The 9,427-nt window shown below is 40.2% G+C and overlaps 1 pseudogene; it reads right to left on the bottom strand.

Annotated features, from left to right (window-relative positions):
• Positions 1-7,279: 7,279 nt before the first annotated feature.
• LOC115414363 (probable G-protein coupled receptor 151) lies at positions 7,280-8,522 on the bottom strand (annotated as a pseudogene).
• Positions 8,523-9,427: the final 905 nt, after the last annotated feature.

Below are 9,427 nucleotides of genomic sequence, written 5' to 3'. Positions count from 1 at the left end.
GGACAGAACACATAAGGAAACAGGACCATATGCACTTTATGCCCTGAAGGCAGTTTAATTACTGTTGTACAAAACTGATGAGACTGAAGGCATTACCAGTGAAGCAGAATGTGTTTAACATTATAGCTGCATTAGATTGAGTTATATAACTGTCTCGATTATTACTATACTCTGTTCTTAAGATGGAAAAAAAAGCAAAAAGAGAAGAGAAGAAGGGAAGAGAAGACAAGCGAAGAAAAGAGAGAAGAAGAGAAGAGAAGAAGGGAAGAGAAGAGAAGACAAGAGAAGGGAAGAGAAGAGAAGAGAAGAGAGGAGAAGAGAAGAGAAGAGAAGAGAAGAGAAGAGAAGAGAAGAGAAGAGAAGAGAAGAGAAGAGAAGAGAAGAGAAGAGAAGAGAGAGAAGAGAAGAGAAGAGAAGAGACCTTTAACTGAACCTTTATTGGTCCAAATTATCATTTACAAATTAAAAAACATGTACAAAAATGAAAAACAACACACATATTCATACCCACTACCCCTGCTCATATTTACAACACATTTAATCTTTTTCAGAAATTAAGAGTCACTCCATCCACAACACACAGTACATCCCCAACCCCCCAGACAGAAACAAACTCCTCCATCTCAGACATCATCATATGTGTACTCTCTCCTCAGGCGTGGTGCTACCAGCCCCCTGAACATACAGTTCACATCCACAGACCCTGTTCCCTTCATTTTATTCATTCCTCCTTGTGAGCCAAATGCTCATCTTTGCCTGACTAAATAAAAAATTAGTAGACAGACATTCCTGCGCCGAGCTGCACAGTATTTTGAGCCAAAAATGAAAAGTCTTTTCTTCCAGTTTGTGTCCCAGTTCATGAAGCCAACCCTCCAGCTGCAGAAAGAGTGGAGTCAGTCTGGGACAGCTGAGCCACAGATGATGTAGGCTCTCCTCGTCCTGACAGAACACACTCTGGCTTCCTGCCCTGGGGTCTATATGTGCCACATGTCTGTTTGTAGCCACGGCCCCGTGCACCACCCTCCACTGGAGATCCGCAGTGTGTTTCTCTAAGGGAGGTTTGTACAGGAACCTCCAGCTGCCTTTGGGGGATGACCCTGGAGGCAACAAACCAAGCCACCTCGACTCATGGACACCGACCAATGATGTCCTGTTACCGACCTTCACAGCTACTGTCTACAGGCTCTTCTTTGATGCTCTGGAAGGATCTAATAGTTCTGGTGTCTTAAAGGACAGCAGAGCTCCAGTTCCTTCCTGCTGCTCCTCCACTGCAGCACAGATGCACAATGGTGGGAATTCAGATATCCTCAGTAATTGTCCCTCTTTAGACTGCCTCCCTAAAGAGACCAGGTAGACCCTCTACAATTCTCTCAACAACTTCTCCAGTAGCCGAAGGGAAACGATCTTTGTTTCCTTCCTCAGTGTTGCTGCTGTCTTCCATTACCCCTCAGATCTCAGATGGACCAGCCTGTTTGTGCCAGCTTTAAGCAGAGCCTGGCTTACACAGTCAGAGTTCAGTAGTCTGCATTGGATGTAGGGATGGGAATCGAGAACTGGTTCTTTTTGAGAACCGGATCCCAGTAGCTCGATTCCTTGGAATCTTTTCCCTGCCTGCTTAACGATTCTGCTTATCGATTCTGCCTTCGTTGTGCATGCGCGATGACGTCATGTGTATGCTGCACTGTTTTGGTCAGGACATAGCCAACATGGCATTGAGGCAGAAACGGACCAAAAAGACGACACCAGGTCCACTGGAACGCTGTCAAAGCTTCCATTTCTTCAAAAAGGTGGAATCCCTCCAGGATGTTCAAACATTTGTCCACAGCATGTGATTCATTTACAGGAATGTCGCATATGTGATTCACTACTTAGCAGCGCTTGTGAATGTAGCGGCAGAGTGAACACCGGGCCCAGTTCCGGTTCCAGTGCGGGGAACAGACGTCGTACCCCCTCAAATACAAGTTTCCAAAGGTAGGGGAAAAGAAATGAGGTGCACAACGGGAGACAAGGAGAGTCAAACTGGTTCCACATAGTGGAAATGCGACAATAGAGGAACTAGTACAGCGTCTTTAGTTTCACTTTCGCTGTATGTCCCCCCCTGAACCGGCCCGGTGTCATCTGTTATTATTATTTGTACAGAGTGTATATGTTATATTTTCTGAGCAGAGATGGAAATATAAAAGACAGTTCATGCAAACACACCCATTTGTACTCTTTGATTCCCTCACCCAATGAGAATCAATAAGAGAATCAATTCTTGGATCGATAAACAAAATCGATAATGGTATCGGAATCGTTAAATTCTTATCGATTCCCATTCCTAATTGGATGAACAGGTTGTAAAAAAGTGGTTAATCTTCAAAACTGCCAAAGAACTGAGAGCAATCTCTCTTTGATGTTAAACCAGACTTCCACACAGTCAGGACAGATTTGTAGAGGGGAGACATCTGTGAGGTGAGTAACAAAAACAAATGTTTGTCATATGAAAGAGAGTCCACTCTGTGAAGCAAAACGGAGGCAGTTTCTGAGCAAAGGTGTTGTTTATTATACAGCATGTGCTGTACAGTCTGTAGCCTGAACGATGTAATACGGCTGCAGAGGTCAATCAGCCCATGTCCACCTTCTGACACCGGTAGGTACAACACAGCTGATCTGGTCCAGTGAAGTCCTCCCCAGAAGAAGTTCACCAGTTTCTTCTGTATACTTGAAATCAGCTCTGTTCGAGGTTCAATAACAGTTAGTCGGTACCAGAGCATAGAGGCGACTGTTGGAGCCAAAATACATTTTTGTATTTTGTATTTTTTGTATTTTGACACAGTATTATGATATAGATACTTGAGTTACCCTGTGTTATCGTGACTAGAGCTTGGTTATTTTTCATTTATATTTCCATCTTTTAAAATCTAGAAGAGGAAAAGTTTAAGAGACTGGACTAAAAATAATGATAGCGATGATAGAAGTAAAAAAAAAAAAAAAATGCATCTTATTTAAGCAAAATGTTGAATTCTGTGCCACCCTTTAGCCTCTGACATGTCCGTGGTGAGCTCTCTGAACGTCTGATTTATTTAATATTTTCATAAAAATTCAACTGTTAGCTCAAAAAGGAAAAATTTCAAAACGTGCTGATAGTATAGACCTTGTTCTTTCCATAGACATCTGAGCATGCTCAGTTTTCTTTTAATTAGTATTTTCCATGGTTCACATTTTTATTCATATAGCAAGTCCCCATTCTCCTCCATTCATCTGAAAATTACAATTGAGTCTCACAGTGATACTTCTGGGACTCCAACGACAATACAAATAAGGATGATTGGTCCTCTCTCTGCAATACCAAAGATGTAATTTTTACAATACAAAATTAAGAACTAAACTCCCTAGAACAGGAATGCTGGGGTGCACATTTGATATTTTAAAAAAAAAAATTAAAAAAAAAAAAAGAAAACATAGATACGAAAGGGTTTAAAAGGAAAAAAAGAGGTGAAATGAACATAAGACGTGGTCTTAGATAAATGATGGTCGAAATGGTGTGACATACCTAATCCATCTTTCCCATCTGCCATCTGTTTAAACACAAACCTTGTTGTAGTCTTATTGCAAAAGTAATTCTTTCCATCTTAAAAATGACAAAAATGATGTCAGTCCACTCCTCCACTGTAGGTTTTTCTAGTTTTAGCCACTTCCTCGTTAAAAAACAGCATCTTATTTGAGCAAAATGCTAAATTCTGTGCCAGTTTATGGTCTGAGGTGACATATTTTAATCTCAGCTTCTACATAAAACCTTAAAAACATAAAGTTTGACTCTTCTGTTGTGCTGAAATGAAGGATAAAACACAGGGGATGTTACTCTGATAGAATTAAAACTAGTATTGGTGAGACGTTTAGATGACGTTTTGAGGATCTTCGTGTGATCAGATCGTCATGTCGTCATAAATAAACATGATTGTTGTCTATTTCTTATCATTTGACTGTGCTGTAGTGAATAAGAGTGAGGCGGAGCCATGGTGTTGATTGACAGGTTGGACCTTTCCTTCTATGTGAGCTGCAGCTGGGCTTAACAGTGAACTTTACATATCGGCTGCTTGTCTAAGCTATAAAAGGCCTGATGAGCTGGAGTGGGTCAGGAAATTTCAAAGGATTAAATAAAAAGTGGGTGAAGCTGCTTTTACTCCGTGAGTTGTTGGAATCGACAACCGCCAGACGACATTAAACCGACCTCGACCTCTTTTAGAAGCAGCTAAAAACTTCATGTAAAGCTTTCGATCAGATTTGATCCTGTTTATGACAGAAAAATATGAAAATGTTCAGACTCTGGCTTTGGCCTACACAGTTTGTATAGCTGTTAAAAACAAGTTATGATTATTTTTCACATTGTCTATTCATCTTCTCATGTTAAATTATATTATACAGTATCTTACTGTTATCATACATTATCTGACTGTATTGTGTTGTAATTGAATCATATTGTATTGAATCATGTGATTTTGTATTGTATCGTATTGTTGTCATATATTTTCTTGTCAAGACATATTGTATCTTACCATATCATATTGTATTATATAGTATCTAGTTATATTGTACTACATCACATCACATCCTGACATATTATATTGTGTGTCACTGTTATCATGTACATGTGTATTACCATATCATATCATATCATATCATATCATATCATATCATATCATATCATATCATATCATATCATATCATATCATAATGTACCACAACATATCTTGTCATATCACATTGTCTTATATTGTAACATATAGTATCATTATGTAAAGTGGTGTAAATCTTATCACACTGTATTGCATCTCATATTGCTGTATCAAATTGTGTCTTTGTTTGGTTTTAAAACACACAGTAAAGGACTGAGAGTTCAATGGCCTAAAAAACACTCTGTACACTTTCATACAGTAATTACATAATGGCAGTATACACAGTTTACACAGTTGTGGGTACCTTTTAATAATTCTATATATAGTAAAGGTCAGACACACTGTTAAAGCATGGAACCTCATACCAACACATCTTCTCTTCTCTTCTCTTCCTCTTCTCTTCTATTCTCTTCTCTTCCTCTTCTCTTCTCTTCTCTTCTCTTCTCTTCTCTTCTCTTAGCTTATATGGTCTTGTCTTATCTTATGTTACCTTTTCTTATCTTATCTTATCTTACTTTACCTTACCCTACCTTACCTACCTTACCTTACCTTATTTATCTTATCTTATCTATCTTACCTACTTTACCTTACCTTATTTAGCTTATCTATTATATTTTTCTTCATCTTATCTGTATCTTATCTTACCGTATCTGATCTTACCTTAACTTATTTATCTTATCTTATATTTCTTCTATCTTATCTTGTTTTGTCTTATCTTATCTTATCTTATTACTATTGTCACTCTTTATGTTAAGTTAAAGAACAAATTTGAGGTCCAGGCACTTTTACTGAGTATGTTCCTTTAATAAACCTCTAATCTTATCAGAACTGAAAATGATCCATTACTCCTTTAATCTGACCCATACATTTTCTTTACATTATGTGATTTGCCTCTGGTATCAATGTGCTTCTTTTATCAGGACTGTAATTACTTCACATTATAGAGGAAATAATACAGAACAAATGTTTGATTGGACTAAACCTGATGGCCATTCAGTTTCAGTCCAATGGAGGATTCTAAATATGCTTCCAATAAGAAAAAAATAAGCAAAATGACCTGAGGTCAGACATTGGAGTGATGGATGACTGTCAATAAATAAATGATGTGTAGGAGCATAATCCTGAAGAGCTTTAAAGGCCGGTTTTTCCCTCATTCTTTTTTTTCCCCCTGTAACCTTTCCTTTTCACTCGGGCAGAATAAAATGTCACGTCTGCGACGGGGTCAGACAGCTGCTGCTTTCCTGGTAAATACAGAATAAAGCAGGTTCTTTTCATGAACACTGAAGGTGAGAAGGATAACCCGAGTCATGTTGGATGAGCATCAGACTGACCTGGAAAGTAGATTTAGAAGGTGTTTAAATGTCAGAATTTTACTGTCTAAGAAGATATGGCTCCATGACTTAATTGCACCTGCTTTTCACTTACTTAATCTGTCTTTTTGTGACCAAATAATATCATATGATACTTGAAATGCTGAGAATAGTGTCAAATTAATCACTGTCTATTAATATGACTAAAACTGCTTTTACTCTAATATGAACATTGACCCTAAAATTTGCAGCTGGATTAGATGTGGAATTTAATATGAACAAATGATCTGTTTCCATGTCATTTCATACCCATTGGAATTAAATGGAGAGATTGAACTGTATTAGATCCGTGATTAAAATAGGGGTCGATAGGGGTTGAGGGTTGTTATGGCTTTTGGGGGGGGGGGAAGAAAATCAGAGCAGTTCACTGTTTGAGAATGTTTTTAATATCCATAACAATACAAAGTCACAACAAACCCTCTGGTGCTAAATATTCTGTATATTTACATAGGATCTAAACTCCCCCTGTGGTCTAATTAAAGGTTTTCTACTCAAGCAACAACAAATATTCAGTTTACAAAAGTGAACCTACGACAAACATGTCCATGTTAGTGTACAAAGTATTTTAACACGAATCAACGAACAACAGCAAACACTTACAGCCTTCAATGAGGGCCAACAAACTATAAACCATCTGAGAACAGGTCGGATTCTTCAATCTGGTACTGATTCTGTTACATAGGGGTGTCAAACATGCGGCCCGGGGACCAAAACCGGCCCACCAAGGTTCCAATCTGGCCCGCTGGATGAATTTGCAAAGTCCAGGTAGGGCATCGAACTCAAAAATAATATCATAACAACCTATAAATAATGACTACATAATTTTTGTCTTTGATTTAGTGCAAAAACCAGTAAAATTATGAAAATATTTACATTAAGAAACAATCCTTTACAATAAAATGTGAATAACCTGAACAAATATGAACAACCTCAAATGTCTACAGAGAATTAAGTGCAATTTTTAAACAATATTTTGCCTTTGTAGATCTGATCTGTGATACATATGTAGCCTATAAATGATCAAATTATACTTATATTTCTTAACAAATTCCATTTTTTTTCAGGTTTTTCACATCCTTTTTGTTTGGTAGTTTGTAAATGTACATAGTGGCACAACTGAATGTTATTTTTTTGCACTAAAACAATTTGGAGTTGTCATTATTTATTGGTTCTCATGCTATTATTGTACTGGTCCCGGCCCAGTTCAGATGAAACTGACTGAATGTGGAAAATGAGTTTGACACCCGTGGTCTACATCATCTTCTCCTCTCGCTCCCACGGAACCGGGTCTTGCTCCTCCTCGACGTGCGTATATCCTGCGCCCCTGTCCAAAAGTGTTCCACATCTGGGAACGTCTTGTCCCCGGGTTTGGAGACGGCGTTGGCCACGGCGTTGGCACCGACCCTCTGCTCCGTTCCCCTCTGTTTTCAGACATTTATTATTTGAGCTGATGTGCTTCGAGGCCCCTGCAGGGTCGCGATTGAACCAGATAGCGATGAGTCCCTGGCGCACGTCGTCGTACATGGTCATGAGGATCACCGGGGACACTGCGCTGCATGCGAAAGGAGAACTTGCGCAAAGATGATGAAACCCACAGGCGGTTTGTTGTTCCCAAGTCTGATCCAGGTGAAAGTACCCCACTCCGGGAGCAGCATCAGCCCCAGTGCGCACTCAGACACAGTAAAACCAGCGTGACTTTGCTCTGGTGGAGTGGACTGGGTGCGTTGTTGACCGCCGCGGTAGTGTTTGGTGTAGTAGGCAAGAGGTAAAGATGACCGGCACCACGAAGGTCACAGTCGGATAAACCTTGTAGAACAATTCATGAAGTCAGACGCGCACACCGGCATTTCTGACACGCAATAATGTCGTTTCCGTGCGGCAGCAAAGTGGCGAAAAGCATCTGTGGAATCGGAAACATCATGGACACTATCCAAATGAAACGCCAGGGCTCCGTGGATCCACGTCGGGCTTGTAGAAGGGCCCCGTGGTCGTGCTGGACACTAAAGTGTGTTTGGATCTGGTGGTGACGGCCAGGGATTAGAGTTTTTGCCCACCACGCAGGAGTGTTGGGAACCAGTCCGTGGTCCTGGCAAACAAAACTCCCCATGATCCAGGTCTGCTTGTTAGTAGGTGACGGCGCGCACCGGGAAGCGCACAGCAACAGGATCACCAAGTCCGTGGAAGCCAGGGAGTTTGAGGAAGGCTTTTATCTCAGAGCTTTCCGCTTCTGAAATCACGGATGAATATCCGCAAAACCAGTAAATTACCAACAGCTCCAGGAGACGCAGATCCCGATGAGGATGACAGGCATGACCGTCCTGACGTCCTCCCCCCGGAGAAGTTGAACTCCTCAACGAAATCAAAAGAAAGACACGTTTTCTGGTCGATCAATATCCATGTCTGTTTAGCGTAAAGTTTAATCTTGTAAATTAAAAAAAAGCGCTGCATATAAGACAAGTGAGACGCGTGTCCAGAGGATGTGGAGCTCCACTTTGCTCCTGCAGGAAAAGGCGGAGGGCGCAGTCCAGGGCGCAGCGGCGGTGCAGAAATGCTGCTAATGGGGTCGTGATCGCCATCAGCACGTGGTGTGAGCGGGGCTGGCAGTGGTAGGCTATTTCAAGTGTGCCATTTAGCGTCGTCAAGCACTCACGTCATGTTTGCAGTGTGGCTCCGGGCTGCAGCCTGCCCAAATGTGAGCGCAGCGGGAAGAGATTTCCATGTTGAACTGAACCACACTGGGACCATGGATGCAGAGCGCGTCTCAGACCTGGTACAGTTACACAAAAACTGCATTTACAGGATGGATACTGGAAAACTGACAAATGCATCGGTTTGATCTGAATCCACCCACTCAAGCTGTGACTTCCTAACATTCTGTGACCCTGAAAATGAGACTGATCCCCTCAGTGATTTCAGACAAAATGAGAAGAAAGTACAATTATATTTAGTCTGAAGAAGACATCCAATTGTTTTTGACCTTTAAATTACTCAACTTTTTAAGTATCTGTACTTCTATATTATATTATTTTTTAAGACTTTTTATATTTAGTTAAGTTAATTTCAGTCTATATTGAAACATTTCCTATATAAAAATAGGACCAATGGCCCTGTAGCTTACCAGCCAAATTAAAAGCTTTGGGAAATGGATCCAGATGCCATTTATTATCACCCAGTTATGTGTATTTATTATATCACAGAAATAGCCCATGTTTTGGTCATATTCCAATGAGATCTGTAAAAAAAACTTCAAATTCCAACTTGATATCATTGATACTTACTGATTCAATCCACTACCTATCTGTTATAATGGGAAAATTTGTCAGAGTCGCACCAAATCCAGAATCAGATCTGGATGGAAATAATTTCAATACCTTGTGTTGACATCATCATAAAGAAGCT

The sequence above is a fragment of the Sphaeramia orbicularis genome, chromosome 22, assembly GCF_902148855.1.
Source record: "Sphaeramia orbicularis chromosome 22, fSphaOr1.1, whole genome shotgun sequence".
NCBI lineage: Eukaryota > Metazoa > Chordata > Actinopteri > Kurtiformes > Apogonidae > Sphaeramia > Sphaeramia orbicularis.
Note: the sequence above shows the minus strand (reverse complement) of the source record. Positions and strands in the feature narration are given on the sequence as shown.